Source organism: Aquila chrysaetos, chromosome 16 (genome assembly GCF_900496995.4).
Source record: "Aquila chrysaetos chrysaetos chromosome 16, bAquChr1.4, whole genome shotgun sequence".
Lineage (NCBI taxonomy): Eukaryota > Metazoa > Chordata > Aves > Accipitriformes > Accipitridae > Aquila > Aquila chrysaetos.
This window is the reverse complement of record NC_044019.1, coordinates 18563491-18579466: the sequence shown is the minus strand read 5'-3', so window position 1 is coordinate 18579466 and position 15976 is coordinate 18563491. Positions and strand designations below refer to the sequence as shown.

The 15976-nt window shown below is 36.3% G+C and overlaps 1 long non-coding RNA gene across 3 annotated transcripts in view; it reads right to left on the bottom strand.

Moving 5' to 3' along the window:
- The window catches only part of LOC115351910, a 49504-nt gene that overhangs the window by 7112 nt on the left and 26416 nt on the right, over positions 1–15976 (bottom strand). For 2 of the 3 annotated variants that reach the window (XR_003926943.1, XR_003926942.1), the window contains 2 exons: positions 7975–8035; positions 5764–5828 (listed from right to left, as the gene is read on the bottom strand). The exons of the other annotated variant lie outside the window; for it this stretch is intronic. This is a non-coding gene — a long non-coding RNA (uncharacterized LOC115351910). The remainder of the gene's footprint in view (positions 1–5763; positions 5829–7974; positions 8036–15976) is intronic. 3 annotated transcript variants of the gene reach the window in all.

Here is a 15976-nt window from a genome sequence, read left to right as displayed (position 1 = left end):
CCAAAAGAAAGAATGCATATTCAATCTTTCTTCCAAAATTAGAATGGAAGAAGGTGGGCACTGGTGGGGGATGCCTATCACAGGTTTCTTACATTCTTTACCTTCTACATTTTGGGATATGTTTACCTTGAACTCCATGTCAGTCATTCATGGAGCTAGTCCTCCGTGGATTCAAACCGAGGCCACTTATACCAATCAACCCTCCTGGCCAGCTGCTGTGCATGTTCCAAGGACATCCCTACATCCTAATGTATTCTTGCAGAGTCTACCAAATACAGAAATCACATACTGGTAAATGTATTAGAACTACAACCTAAGTCTTTAAGAAAGTATTTCTCACCTTCTTTTGTACAGCTAGATACCCAGTCACCAGCCGGGTAGGACGTAATCCTAAATTTGCTTTCTACTGCACTTGGCTTAGCATTTTGTGATCTGGTCTTAAAATCAGCTAGAAAATACATGTATTTGAAATTGCACAGGCAGAACTGGAACAACTCCATCAAGAATTCTCAAAGCAGGAAGTTTCTTGGGGCATTCTGCCCTGATGCACATCTGTCAGATTCTAAGAAATGGAAAACAAAAAGTGTAAAAGCAAAAGAATTTAGCATAAGCTGTAATCTATATTTTAAAATTGAGTTCACAGTAGCCCATCTTCAGCCTTAATGGAAATGCTTGTATTCACTGTGCAAAGAATTTTACCTCAGATTAGATTTGTGGTATTGCCTAGTTCTTGCAGATAGTAGAGCTACTAAACAGTGACAACACTGCATTTATTTTTATGATTACTATTATAATGATGATATTATTACAGAGATGCAGCATGAAAAGACACAATATTAGACTATTTTCTCAACATTTTTACTCAATTACTACACTAGCTAAGGTCTGTGGTCTTCCTGTCTTAAGTCACAAATTGTAAAATAACATTTTCTTATCTGGTCTCCACATTTTCCTTCTCTGCATGTTTATTTTAAGGTGAAGATACATTCAAGTGTCTACATTATATATGTCATAGCCATTAGAATGAGAAACTTTTAAACAACAGAAGCCAGGATGGTCCAACAATGTGCAAGTCAAAGCTCTAACTTAGACTTAAGTGCTTATCAGCCTTACTATACCTTGAGCATCTAACTAGTCAGAACAATGATCATCTGCCAAGTTTTACGGCAGGATAATGACTAGAAAAAACAGCATTAGTTGGTGATCTTCTACTTTAGTTAACTGGTAAATGGACTGATTAATTATTGTTTATTTTATTGCACTAAGGTCACAACCAAGATGAGCATTGCCCTGTAGAAGATATGTAGTACATTAACACCTCACAGAAGACAGTCCTCACTCTCCCTAATTAGCAAAAACAGGCTCAATGTAGAAAACAGAAGAGACTTACTGAAGCCAAACAGCAGATGAATGATTAAAAAGATCCCAGGACTCCTAAACTAATTCATCGGTGCAGTCCCCGGACTACAAGGTGCTCAAGGTATTTTTCTGTGACAATAAATTACCATCTCCAATCCCAGTACTAACAATCAGTAAAAATAAACAAACAAACAAAATAACCAAACCACCTTCTAGAAATAAAATCTGAAAATGCATTGGGGAAATCTAGCAACGTTTTTTTACAAGCAGCCAAAGTAAATGCTTTATTTAGTTCAGTCTGCAGCAAGATAGTGTTGTCTTTTTCTGCATAGTAGTTTGCACAGCTACAATAACACTTACAAAGTGAAATGTGAATTGCCTATGTACATTTAGGCTAATTTATTGCCGAGAAATGTGTGCTCTGTTTACTATGAATTCCATGCTATCCTTTGGATTGCCAAATGCCTTTCTTCTCAGGGAACTGTTTTGTCTGATACTGTGCTTTTGTTTAGTTAACAGACATGTCCTCATCCTGTTTCTTTTGATAAGAGTGATAGATCACAACGTAATTAATGAATAAATACAGTGAAGTTTGCAGACCTGTCCCAGGATGTCACAACATAGAGATACCAAAAGTTTTACCATGTAATTATTTTGAATCCTAAGAACACATTTCACAGATCCTCTCTTTGAAACTCCCTGAACGGATAAACTGCTACAATTATCTTAAGAGTAAAGATTTTTAAAAAACACTTCGAAATAGATTTCTTTTCCTTCCTTAAAATTGGGAGGATGACTCTGAAACCATCCCAATATACTTAATGGGAAGGGCTTGATTCCTCCAGTCGTTCTCATCTGAATACCTACCAGTGTCCCACAGCTTTGACAACCATGTGTAGAAACAGAAGCATCTGTCAGTCCTTCCTGAAACAGAAGTTTAGTAGCCTGTCATGAGGCACAATGATCTCTTAAATCTCAACATCTAGCCTTGATTATCACACAGCAGTATCAAAGATAACATGGGGAGACAGATACTAGTGTGCACCAGCTGCAATCACAGCAGGTTTTTATGGTGATAAAGCTAGTGAAAAATCCTTATAAGCAAATCCATATATGAGAAGGAAAAAGAAAAACAGAAGATGTGAGAGATGAAGATTAGAGGAAGATTTGTAAGGAAAAAAGGAGAGAAAATGGCAGCTGGAATAAATCTTGGAATGACAAGAGGAAGATAAAAAGCCAAACAGAAAAAAGAAAGAAAGGGGTTATGGTAGATAACTGGAGAAAGAGGCAGAGGCCAACAGAGGTTTAAGGGCTGGTCTGCAGACAGAGTATGTTACAGGAAGGAGGGTTTCTGTTGATAATGACTGTCTGTGTATGGTTACAGGTTTGAAGTGGTAAACTCCCCAATGTTTACCTAGCTCCACTGATTTTTTTTTTTTTTTTTAAAAGGTGGGGGGGGGTGTGTCTCATTCTCTTTGCTGGCTGGAAGTAACCCTACTGGGAAAAAGAACCTTTATACCATCTGCAGCGAAGGTGATGGGAAGTAAAGCTTTTGAGGGTGTACAAGACTTTGCATGTCATTTATCTCACACTATTAGAGCTAAGGAATCTTACTTCCCTCAGAGTGATATCTAACTGTCCCTTTTCCAGAAGCAAGAAGAAATCAGTAGAAGTATTTTCACTAAATGTGAGTTTTTATTGTGCATTTTCACCTATCATTGTCAGAATTCCTTCTTTTAAACAAGCAAGTGGTACAAAAAATAATCCTTATACAGTTTTTTAGGAACAAGAATATTAATTCCCAACATATTTTTAGCCCTGAAGTAGCAGTGCATAGTTGCAACAGCCATGTTGTGCATTTACTAGGTTTTTACGTGTTTCTTTGTGCTATTGGCACCTGCTTGGCCTGCTCCTTCTCTCTTTTCCTTTCTCTCTTCCTCTAATTACCATTTCATCTTTACTTTGACATATCCATTACACAAAATGTCACTCAGAATAACAGAGGACAGACCTCTACTATCTCCTACTAAATATCTAAACAACTAGCTCTGACCATATTTGAAACTTTGAAAAGAACATTAGAACTGAAATTTTCCTCACCATTTCATCTTAGGCATGTTCAATGTAGTCACTTTTCCTCAAAAATATATTAACTCTACAGTAGCTTATTGCGTTTACCGCAGGCTTTTAATTGATTCAATTTGATTTTTCATATTACTTAATTCTAAAGTGCTGTAAGCTACTATCTTCATTAACAGGCTTATTGGACTAAATTCAAAAGCTTATCAGGATAATGTTTAGTAAATGGCTACTTGCTTATGCTGCTTATCCTCCCTTGATCTTGGACTCTGCTACATTAACACCTCTCTTATTAGCCATGGAGTGTTTTAGAGTAGCCAGTAATGGCCATCAAGGGACTTAAATATCACATAAGGTGCATCCACATAACTGACTGAGGTATCCAAAAAGGGAAGGATCACAGTTCATTTTGCTGCAATCTGCCACAATTGCAGGACAAAGTGTCCACGTTGTCATTACTAGCAATGAGTGTAGACTGGATGCTGCATGCCCGAGTGCACACCATGCATGAGAGCTAACTGCTGCAGAACCCCACATCCACATTTCAAGTGGGTACTCCAGGTGGCAACCAGGTACACAATTTCAATCTCAGTTCTACCAGGAATTAAACCACTTTGAGCACACCACTGACACAGCTGAGTGTATATCCCAGTACTGACACAGCACAAAGTTGTACCAAAAAATATCCCTACTTCACCCTGAGTTGCTAATGTAGATGTACGTGTAGACTGCATGCACTCTCACGTGTACACTTAGTCTGTGTAAACCCTTCTAAAAACTATGGAATACATAGAATCATTACATTATTTGTTAGCTCCACATCGAAAACAAAGGTACTAAATGGGATAACTCACAAATTCTCTCTCAAAAATTCTGCAGGAGTGTCTGGTTTCTTCAAAACAGAACACAAACATCTTTCAGTTATGTGAACAAAATGTAAATAAATTATCACAGGTTTGTTGAGGAGGGGAGGTGGGACACTTTTTCCTTCCTTCTGACTAGCTTCTGGACTAACACATATAAACTTGGGATTCAGTAAGGAATTCTGAAAAAGTCTAGTACATTAGGAACATTATCTTGTCTATATGGTACATATCACTGATGTATATTAATCATATTCTTTCAGTCTGTGCTGACTCAGCTGACATTCTGAATCACTTTCAGAACATAAAAAGGATGCATTTTGCGCATATATATGTATGCACACACAAGCACCTATCAGATTTTCTTTACCTTCTACCAGCAACAACAACAAAAAAATTTTTAAAAAATCAGGTTTTGTGTATAGTGTTACAAAAAGTTAATCTACTACTAGTAATTTCTTTAAGTGCCATATATGATTTCCATCTGGCTATGCAAATTCACTGTTGTCTCAAATTATTTCCTCTGCAGTTCACTTTCTTTTCTTTTTAAACCCCAGAACAGTAAGAGGTATCCTTGGTATGTCAAAAGGCTTAAGCTGGGATCTTCAGAAAGATGTTTATATCCAGGACCTGGAATTTCAGTAGAGCTAAGCTGCCCTTGAAGAAACAAAGTAAAAGCAAGCAGATCACCACATAAATTCACTGTCAAGAGTCTGAGTACCTTGCAAGAACATCAGACGGTGAAAGATGGACTGGTTAATATTTAGCCTTTGAAAATCTGACCCTTTGGCCATAACATTGTTTGCTGTAGTGCAGGGCTTTCAAAAGTGTTCTGTATAGGCTACTAACTGTATGTGAGCTACATCAAAAGTTATACACTAAGTATCCAAAGCCTGCCTCAACAGCCTACTGCTTTCTCCTGAGACTGCCCAGTAGCTAAGGCAAAACTGAAAAACAGGATCTCAAAAGAGAGTGGGTAAAGGCTCACACACCTTTTCTTGCTTCTGCTCATCATTCTTCCCAGTCACAACATTGAGGAGCTTATGTTAGAGCACAAAGTGCAGAAACCCTGATGAAATATGTTCTTAGAAAGTTTGCTAGTAAACTGAAAACACACTGGATTTTAATTTGTAACGTGCCCAACAGAACTCTTAAATACACTAGTCTTCTACCTACTACAAACCAAAAATTTCAGACATCACAGTCAATCCACATATCGTTAGCCTCATCCACAGCACAAAGCAGGGCAACAACTGCTTCAAAGTTCATCAAAACACAGACTCATTTTTTCCTCAGTTTAGCTCTAAATGGGTTTTAAAAAATAGCATCCATTTCAAAATGCATGCATTTACCTCCTATGTAAAATTATTCAAAAGTTTTCTGGGTGCCCAGCCTGCAGTACCTGAAAAGGGCCTAGTTTTCAGATCACAGTGTTAATACTGAGATCAATCACATTACTCACAACTTAAAATACCAGTTTTGGAATCCAGTGATGGGAAGCTTATATTCCTTGAGACCATCCCACATCTATAAGCAAAGATGCAAGAATTAGGATCCTTATTATTTCATTGGTGTGATAGCTTACAGAATACCAGATCAGAACTTCTTGAAAAACATCTGTTCTCCCAGTAAGAAGTAGCAGCAAATATGCATTTCTGCCATTGCAGGGAAGACACAAAGGCAACAGATCATGAAAAAAACAGTCTGGAATTGATTTCAAGAAGTCATCTAGACCATCTCCCTGCCTGAAGGCAAGGTCAACTATGCAGAAGCCACTTCTGACACCAGTATTGAACGCTACTGGTTTAAACACTTCAGCTGACCACAGATTGCTCTTATAATTTTAACCATCGACAGCTATCAAGGATATAGGCCTTAATTTTTACCATAAATATTTACCAAACTGCTTCTCAGGTTCAAAATAAACAATTACTGAAAATTAAATCAAATATCTCCACTAAAAATGTCATGCCAGATATATGGGCCAAACTGTGATTTTAGTCAAAATTAACTCCAGTAGAATTATTCTGGATACATGCTGGTTACTGAACATCAGAACATATTCCTGCAGCTTGGGTTATATCTCCATTTAAAAATGCAATGGCATATGCACTAGTATGTCTAGCGTACAGTATGGGTTTCCCAACATGTTCTCATTCTGCGCACTAGTATGTCTAGCGTACAGTATGGGTTTCCCAACATGTTCTCATTCTGCACACTAGCCTGTCAAACAAAAAGCATGGAAAATGCACTTGTACAACCTCTGATCTGTTCTGTAAGCCATAACAGCTGCATCAGAGAAGAGGTGAAAAGTACAGGAGTACTACAGCATATTACTGTTCTATAAGATATATGACATTGTTTAGGTTCTTCGTAACTGGAGTTTGACTTTATCTGTGACTTTTTTTTTTTTTTTTTTTTTCCCCAGGTCAGAAAAAAACCCACCATTTGGTGTCTGCAAAAAGCAAAATAACTCACTCAAAGCACATGGATTTGTCTGGCTCTCAGTTTATAAACTCTTCTGCTTTATAATTTTGTCACTGCACTATTAATGTAATAGTAAATTTAAAATTGTATAATTATAATATTAATTCTGTGAGCACATTTCAAAGTAATATTCACCTCTCTGAAAAGAGATCATTTAGTGACCACAAGTTATGAGTGTCACAGTTCTGAATAACTGAGGTTTTAGTTTAAGCGTAGGGCAAGAAATAACATTTCTGTTTTTCACTTTAGTATGCCTGAACAATAGGTGCTTGAGCAAAGGGCCAGATGCTGCCAGCCTTGGTAGCAGTCTCTTTGCTCTGCGCAGCTGTCTTTCATTGCTGGACTGACAATGTGAATTTACATGAGCAGCCAGTGATTACTAAAACACTTCCATGGAATAGTTTGTGTGCCAGAAGCATACCTGTTACACTAACTTACAAACTAGTGGCCTTCAGTGCTGTTTCAGGACACTGCTGCGTAGACGTACACATATGATACAAGACAAATCTTAGCATGAAAAAACAACTTTTCTGTATTAAAAAGGGACACAAGTAAAAATGTACTAAACATATGTTACACTGTTATGCTGTATTATTATTACTTCTATAGATGCATATTTGAATGAACAATAAAGCTTATAAAGGAAGAAACTGCAAGTCTTTCAATAGAGATTCTCCATGTTGTGATAATGGTTATAAGTAGAGATGCAGACTGCATACCCAGAGAATGCAATAACTAACACATAAGCAAAATTAAGGAATGGAAATTAGTTGACCAAATTTAGATTAAATTCTTGCTGTATGTATCAGAGGAACTCTAAGTTCTCTGTTGGGTATCCCTTCTCCCCAGCAATGATGGCTCAGAAGTGATTCAGGAAGTCCAGCACCTAAGAACTGACAATAACAGCATGCAGTGCCAGTGTAGTCAGCTGCATTTCAAAACATATGGCATATTTTTATGCTGCCATTCTGAATGTTTCATACCTTTGAGCAGGTTTAACTGTTGAGGAACAGCTGGCACCTTTTAAAAGTCAATATCCTTTTAGATTAAATATCCTGGGTAAACCAACAGAATATGGAATCAAAATCTGGCTTCAAACTTGTAATGCTTTGAAATACAATCACCTGAATGGGACCTGCTCCTACACTGTTAAAGTTATACTTCAGATTTGGTGCAAGAAGCGTACCTGAGACTACCTTTCTTGTAATTTTGCAGGTTGCTGAACAACTTCTCTAGGAGAATTTGACCTACAGTGAAACAATATAATGAAAGCAGCTTTTCTTTCCCACCACAGCAGAGAAATAAGGTCATAGATGTTTTTTATTTCTGATCCATCTTGTAACTCATAATGTACTCCAGTAACATGTGAGTCTATGGTTACAATATTGTCAATGGGTCAGCATGAAATCATCTCAGTGGAAAGAGATAATCTGCTGACCTATCATTCTTTTCTTAACATGATTCATGTTCCTGGCATTGCAAACTATTTTTCAGTGAACATATTTCTGCTTCTATGACAACTTTGCCAAAAAAGGTGGTATTCAATTTTTTTTTTTATTAGAATACCTACAAAATTAGGCAAGACTTATTAAAAGAGGCAGTATCTTGTCTATTACTGATTGATAACTGCTGGAAAAAAGCAATGAGATTTTCAGATACATACACTTTCTCAGATCTGCTTCCTCGCTTTCTGTCATTTCATCATGCCACTTACAAAAGCTCTTTCGACTCCTGGCTATCATCAAAAACAAGTTTGATATACAGTGTCATATTTGCCCAGAGCCTGTTGACAAAGCCTGTAAGCAATGCAAAGAAAGTAAAGAAGACAGATGTGCTGACTCCTCCATACATACATTTATGTGGGAAAACTGCATGGAAGACTAATCCTTAGTAAGGCTCTGTGAAGTCTTATTGCTAAGCTGAATGAAGATTTTCCATCTAAAACATTATTAGAGAATTGTCTTTGGGCTTTCAGTGCACGCAGGGCCCTTTTGTCTCACAAAACAGAGTATCATGGTGCCAAACGCTGCACATATGAAAGAGACAGACCCTACACTGAAAAGCTTATAATGCATATGTGTGGAACAGACAAATTGTAAAAGAATCATTGTACCCCTTTCATGGAAGGACATTGAGGCACACAGAGACTAAAAGGTTTGCCCAAAGTCATATAAGAAATTTCTACGCTGGTTGAGCATTTAACCTCAAATATCTTGAGTCCTAAGCTTGTGCTTTAATCACCACACCATTCTGCTGCTATACATTAGCAGGCAAGATCCAGTGGTAAAGTGCTTCAGGACTGGTATTTATTCTTGGCATATTTTGACTTGCTTTTTGCTGTAGAATTTTGAGGGCATAGTAACACAGGTGATACTCTTTTTAGAGTACATTTATGACTCCTAAGGTTAAATTCTTTCATTGCTACACAAACAATATTGTAACTGCATTTACCACTACACAGAAGCGAGTGCTCAGTGCCCTTGCGGTAAATAGTTCATTCACTTTAAGCTACCCACTCCCCTTATCTAGTGTATGTATTTGTGTAATTGTCCATATTTTATCATTTTCTCATTATTTTGCACTCTGAGCATTTTATCTACATGCTTTTATTTTCATGTCTAGAAAAATAGCTAAAATGTTGACTAAAATTATGACCACTTATTACTTGCATCTTCAAAAAAAAAAAAAAACCCCTATCAAAAGGAATCTTGAGGTATGTCCCTATATCCTTGCAGGAGATATTTAAATGTACTTTTCGATCAACTCAGCCAAATGCCTCTTATAATTCACTGATTAAAATAATCACTGTCTCTAATCAATGCAGAAAACTCAAATCGTTCACAGCCTAAAGATTTTATTGTTTAGCGAAACCATCTTTGAGCTATTCCAGGAAATCAGAAGCCTACTGCGTGCTTATGTATAATTTGACTAAAACCAGGTGTCCTGCTGAAGAAATCCATACAGGAAGCTGGCACAGAAAATAAATTCCAACAAAGTAACATCTGGAAAGAAAATTGTGTCTGGAAAAACAGAGGAAGCTTCTAGCAAAGCCAAACACATGCAGGGGGCAGGCCCATTAGTCTCAATACTCATGCAGCAAAAAAAGGATACAGGATAGACAAGATAGTTTTTTATATAACATACCTGGGCCAAAAGCAAATGTGAAAAATTTGAGCCTGTGAAATAATTTACTGATGGTAAAAAGTAACCAGTGAGGTTTAAAAGAAACTGTATTTCATATATGTATTTCTCCTACCTAAAAAAGAGCAACCCAGAGATGTGCATGTTTAGCTGTTACATTAGTCTTTAACCTTCAAATACTCATTTACTTCTTAGTTTCTCATGGTACACTAGAAACTTTGTACACCACATTTATGCCCCACCTGAAGCATGCAGATTGTCCCACTGAAGTCAACAATCACTTAGTAACACATGTATGTCCTATAACCAGTTAGAAGCTGGCACTTCCAGCCAGTCATTATGTTTTCTACATACAAATAATGTTACAAGCCTGGATCTCTCAAAGATGCTTGAGCTGAATGTTATGCATTGCTCAGTGCCAATTACTTTAATAAAGCTTAGAACCTGTTGGTAAGGTTTATGACACTTTCAGAAGAGCAAAGGGTTTGGAAATCATAGTTGCTAGCTTGTATACATCTCAATTATAAATATATTTGAGGAAATTATTTCTATAAAATTTAACAGAAATATTATTTGTCACTGATGCATTTTAATTAACATTACTATTTGCCATCTTGCACAAAACAGAACTAATACAGCAGGATTTCTGTAAAATTAAGTTATCTCTGTTCATTTTGAAACTACGTAACTCATATGTATTAAGTAGATACATTTTACTGTTAAGTATAACAAAAAGTAGTGTTACACTATAGTCTCATAGATAAAGCTGATTATATGGAAAATTCATTCAGCTGAGTTTGCATCACTTGACTTGATTCAGAATTAGAAAGAATTGGCTTTATGTTTAGTTTTCTAACTCAAATGAACAAGAAATGCGCACACACATAATTTTTTGCTAAACCTCTGAGTCAAAGAAGTCTCTAGAGCTTGAGACTGTTGCTGTTCAATACACACAGAACCTCAATGATCTCCATGAATCTTGGAGCAGGCGTAAGGATCTGTGTGAAGAAACAACTGCTGAAATGGGGCTTTACTTCCCCATACTGGCTTTTACTTATCCAGCTATATTTCTACTTGAATTGCCACATTTTTGTATGGGTCCTAATTAACAGTATATGAACTTCTGGAAGCCCTGAAATTTCATATTCATATTCTCTGTCCATGAGTATACTCCTGATATTGTAAGCATGAAAACTGGCAGATACTTGGTGTTTTACACAGGATCTCTCAAGAAACTGCACAAACTTGACGGATGGGACATGCTGTTTTTTTCTCTCCTAACTTAAAGAGGTCTGCCTATGGATATTTTCCTCTTTCATAGATGAAACAACACAGGAAAGATTATGGAGAAATGTACTCTCTCCCCCACTTTAGAAATTGAGACTGGTTATTTTATGAAAAGCATAACTGTTAAGAAATGTTTAAGTAAGCCTCAGAAATGAAGAGATGACAATTAGTATATTAGTATCAATGTTCTGATCCCTCCAAAATTTGGAGGCAACATGCATTATATCATAGCCTTGCCAAAAAAAAAAAAAAAAAAAAAAAAAAAAAAAAAAAAAAAAAAAGAAAAGCAGTATTTTGGAGAATTGAGCCTCTCAAAATTAGCAAAATTAGACTCTTTTATTAGGGACGAAAGATTAGGGAGCATAAGCTCTATAGTGAAGGATATTATGCTACCCATTAAGATGGGATGACATCAATATGTTTACAGGGAAGAAACAAGAGATGACATATTCTCCATACATTATAATGCTTTGTAGAAAACTTGAATGAAGGTAGTGAACGTGCCCAGGATACATCATAAGAATTACTCCAAGTAACTACATTGCAAAAGAATACAGGAATTTTGTTTGTGGAAATGAACTTTAGGGAATAAGGTCCTTCATGATGCACTTAAGGAAAACATGATAAGATTAGTGTTACTGTAGCTGAAGTTACATTTACGAAAAATACCGTAATCTCTGATTAAAACTTTCACAAGCATGCACAGAAAATCCCACAGTAATTAATTATTGATTCAGGATACAAATGCACTGCCCAGAATCTTTAAAGAGAACAGAAAGGCAGCTTTGACTCCTGCCATCTCTCGCAAGAACAATGGAAAGAACAGGCGATGTGAATTTCTGAGGAAGCCAATGTACAGATACAAATTCCAGGTAATACTAAAGAACAGCTCTGAAGATGAAAAACATGGTAACATGAAAAACATAATGAAATTGCTGGAGTATAATCAGTGATACAGTAAGAAGAACCACAGAAGAGACAACTGCAAGAATTTCAAGTAAAAAAATAAGTGGGTACGGTTTAAGACTGACAAAAGAACCGAGTGTGAATATACAGTCAGGTTGGCATGCCCCCTTCAGAACAGAATTAGCCATGATCTGTTGTAGGCATCAAGCTACACAAATACAGTACAAAATAACACACAAAATCCAGAATTTTCATGACTTGTTGGAAAAAATGAAGTGTAACAGAAAGAAAAATAATGTAAAGCATTATATAAGGTACTAATATACGAAGGAAATTACACTGACTGAAAGGAAGACTGGTAGAGAATGAGGGGAAAAATTCAGTTTCAAAAATACATCCCTAGAAAGCTCAATCTAGTACTTTAATGAGTTCTTCAATGCTGAAATTGCTACAGGGCAAGAACAAGTGGCTGGTTTTCAACTAATTATCTACAGGAAATGCAGCTTCAAAGAGATTCTAGAATGATCAGAAATAACAAAAGCATCCATTGTTGACAGTGTTTCCACCAAATTATTAAAATAATAAGGAGAAATAATATGTAGTAATAATGAGTAGTAATAGGTTAAAAAAAAAAAATCACAAATTAATTCTGGCACCATACACTTCAGAAATCAGGCCCAATTAATGTAAAACTACAGAGGCATCCTCTCCTTACAGCAGCTTTTAAAATCCTAACTGAATAAATAGGTATGCAGTAAAGACAGAGGGAATCTCAGTCTGGACTACAGATATTAGTCCAGTGCTGAAAAAAATATTTTAAACTGATGATGATTCAAAGAAGGAAAGGAACATGTGAGAATACACAGTTTTTCAGGCACCCCCCCCCCCAATATGTTGTGAAATAGTCCTTATATCATAGCACAGTATTAAAGGATCATTATTATATATTTAGACAGCACAACTACTTGTTTATAAAAATTGGTGTGTGAGAAAGTAAAAATTTGTCTCATTTAATACCAGTATGAAAATAATGAGGAGAGATTCCCTATCCTTGATACTATTTAACATGACCATGGAAAAAGTAATGCCTTCACTGTGTCATTTTCATAATGGGATGAATTCAAGCAGATTGAGCCAATACTTGCTGATGAACTGCCTTCTTTAGGAGTCTGAAAATACTATGCAGGCTCCAGGAAAGGGGGAAGGTAAGTATGACTTAAGATCAAGAGTGTAGCTGTTGGTATGATGAAGAGATATTAAACAGGTTACTAATCAATCAACAACCAAAAATATCAGCATGTTATTTTAAACACCAAAAAGGAACAATTATTCATAACAGCTTGGAAAGGAAACTAAGGCAAAGGTTCAGACCAAGGCAGCCAATTATTTTTCTTTATATGCAGGACACTTACGAAAATGGAAAGAAATGTAAGGACTTTTATAAATAGGGTGCCAGGGTGTTAAGTTGTAGAGAAGTTCCAAGAGGACATGGCATAAAAATATATGAAGAACTAAGCCTAGAAAATGCATACAATCCTATTGATTTCATAGGCAAGACTTACAATCAGGATAACAGAAGGCCCATGTACTTGGAATCCTATGTGCCTATTGCAAAAGCTGCAAAACCAACCAAACAAACACAGACCGCTCTTGAAAAGTAAGAGCTTGCAAACAGGAATATCTGCTTCCTACATAGGTTTATATTCCTCATGGTTTCAAAGGCAAGCCTAATAGACCAGAACTCATTGGACTACTTACTCAGATTTTGCTTCAGATTGAGTATATAGATAAAGCAATTGCAGAATACCTAAGGATTTGGCACTTTTTCCTTCATTAAACTTAAACTCAATTTATGAGTTCAGCTGAAGATAATTCCTGATATCCTTACATTTTAACTATAAAGTTTAAATGAGGGATTCATTTGACCAATATTTGACACCTAGAATTTAGACATCTAGCCTAAACTGGATGCTCCTGCTTAGGGAGGGAGATCTTCCTCTCTAGTCAATAGACAGAGGAAAAAAAAGACAGTTCTAGAGCAAGTCTAATGCCAGCTTTCTCTGACATTATTGTGGCTAGTTAAATATTCAATAATATAAGGCTACATACAAGTCAAAACTAGCTTCTATGTATAAGCGTGGCTTGCTTATAAAACAATGTGCCTATCCAGTCTTTCTTCCATTAGAACAGTACTTAATATCTTCAGAAGAATTTCTTGGACGCAATCACTTCCTAAGTTGGGTTATTGCACATTGTTATAATACATTGACTCAACACTGAAAAAATCTGTCATTTTAGTGTGTTCCTATTTATCAGACAACAATTTACAGCTCTTTGGTCATCTTAAATAATAATACATTCAATAAAAAAGTATTGTCAGTGGTTCAGGTTTTTTTTTTGTTTGTTTGTTTGTTTTTTTTTAGGAAACCTTTAACTCTGGCATGAATCCAGTATCCTGTGAACTGCAAATTCAGCTGGAAACAGACAGACAGTTTCCCTTCCTGAACACAAGCTGACATTTTTCAGATATATCAAAAGCTAGTGCTAAAAATTTCCACAATTGTTACTTTTTACATTCAAAGTCAGCAACTTGCGTTGGTACTGACGATAAAAGCAACATTTTAAAATGTAAAACTAAAGGATGGTATTCAGCAAAAGATGCCATATGAACCTTGGTTTAGTGGCTGAAGAGATGCTAATTACCTACACTGAACATGTAGTCCTACTGTAGTCATAGACGGTGATATGTCAAGAACAGTGAATCCAATTCATTTATTGCAAAATACGCAGCTATTTCTGTTACTTGTTCTCTTCCTACACTTCCTTCCATCTGTTGGTTTCATTTACCTTCTCTGCCAGTTGTTTAGACTGTATCTGTTGAAGACTGAAAACTCTTCCTTATATGTCTAGTGCATAACTATGCAGGCCCCCGAGACCTGGATGGAGTTCTGAGACATCCAGCTAAAAGAATTAAAATACCAGTTAAAGGGTTAAAGTGGCTTCCCCTTCTTGCAGCCTCTCTTTAGTCTTCAGAGCCAACTGGCATGTGCAATGCTTTACACCTTCTCTCTAGGGCTCTGGCTGCTAGAGGGATAGAGATAGAGAAGATAGAGAACTATCTTCTCTCAGTCCTAAGGGTATTCCTATTAAAGCTTTAATCTTTTTAGAAATTAAAATAACTGGAATCACAAATATCTTGAATAAAGAAGTTCTTAAACTTTGGATCAAACCAGCCAATATGTTCAGCAGATATAGCACATGTAAAAAGCTGTATAACTAGAAAGCCAATAGCATTTGTCAGGAACATTCAATATGATACTTACCACAATGGCCATGGAAATTTAGAAGTCTATAAAACCAAGCCAACATAGACATGGAAAAGAAAATCTATGGTCACCTGGTTTTTTTTAAGTACTCATGAAGATTTTAGATTGGGCAATAGACTGCTTCTATCAGTGCTACTAAATCCAATAGACAAATTTCACTCCATTAGATCCAATAGACTCCACTTCCAGTGTTTCTTGTAATATTAAATTACCAGTGTCCCTTCCTCATCTGAAAGATCTCAGCAGGACTTGACTCATATTATCCATTTCTAAAGTAGGCCAGAGACTATATATTATCTTTGTAAAAACCGGGCTGTTGCTTTACTCCCTGAACACATACATGCTTCTAAATGGAAGCTACTTTCAACTACCTAGAGCTGTGGGTTAACCAAAAAAATGCATTTTATTAAGCCTCCGGTGGAAAAAATTTACTATTCTTTTAAGTCTATTCTTTCTGTTGATCAATAGAGTCTTGACCCTTGGAAATTAACAAAAGGGATAAACAACTGTATAAGCACATATGTCCAG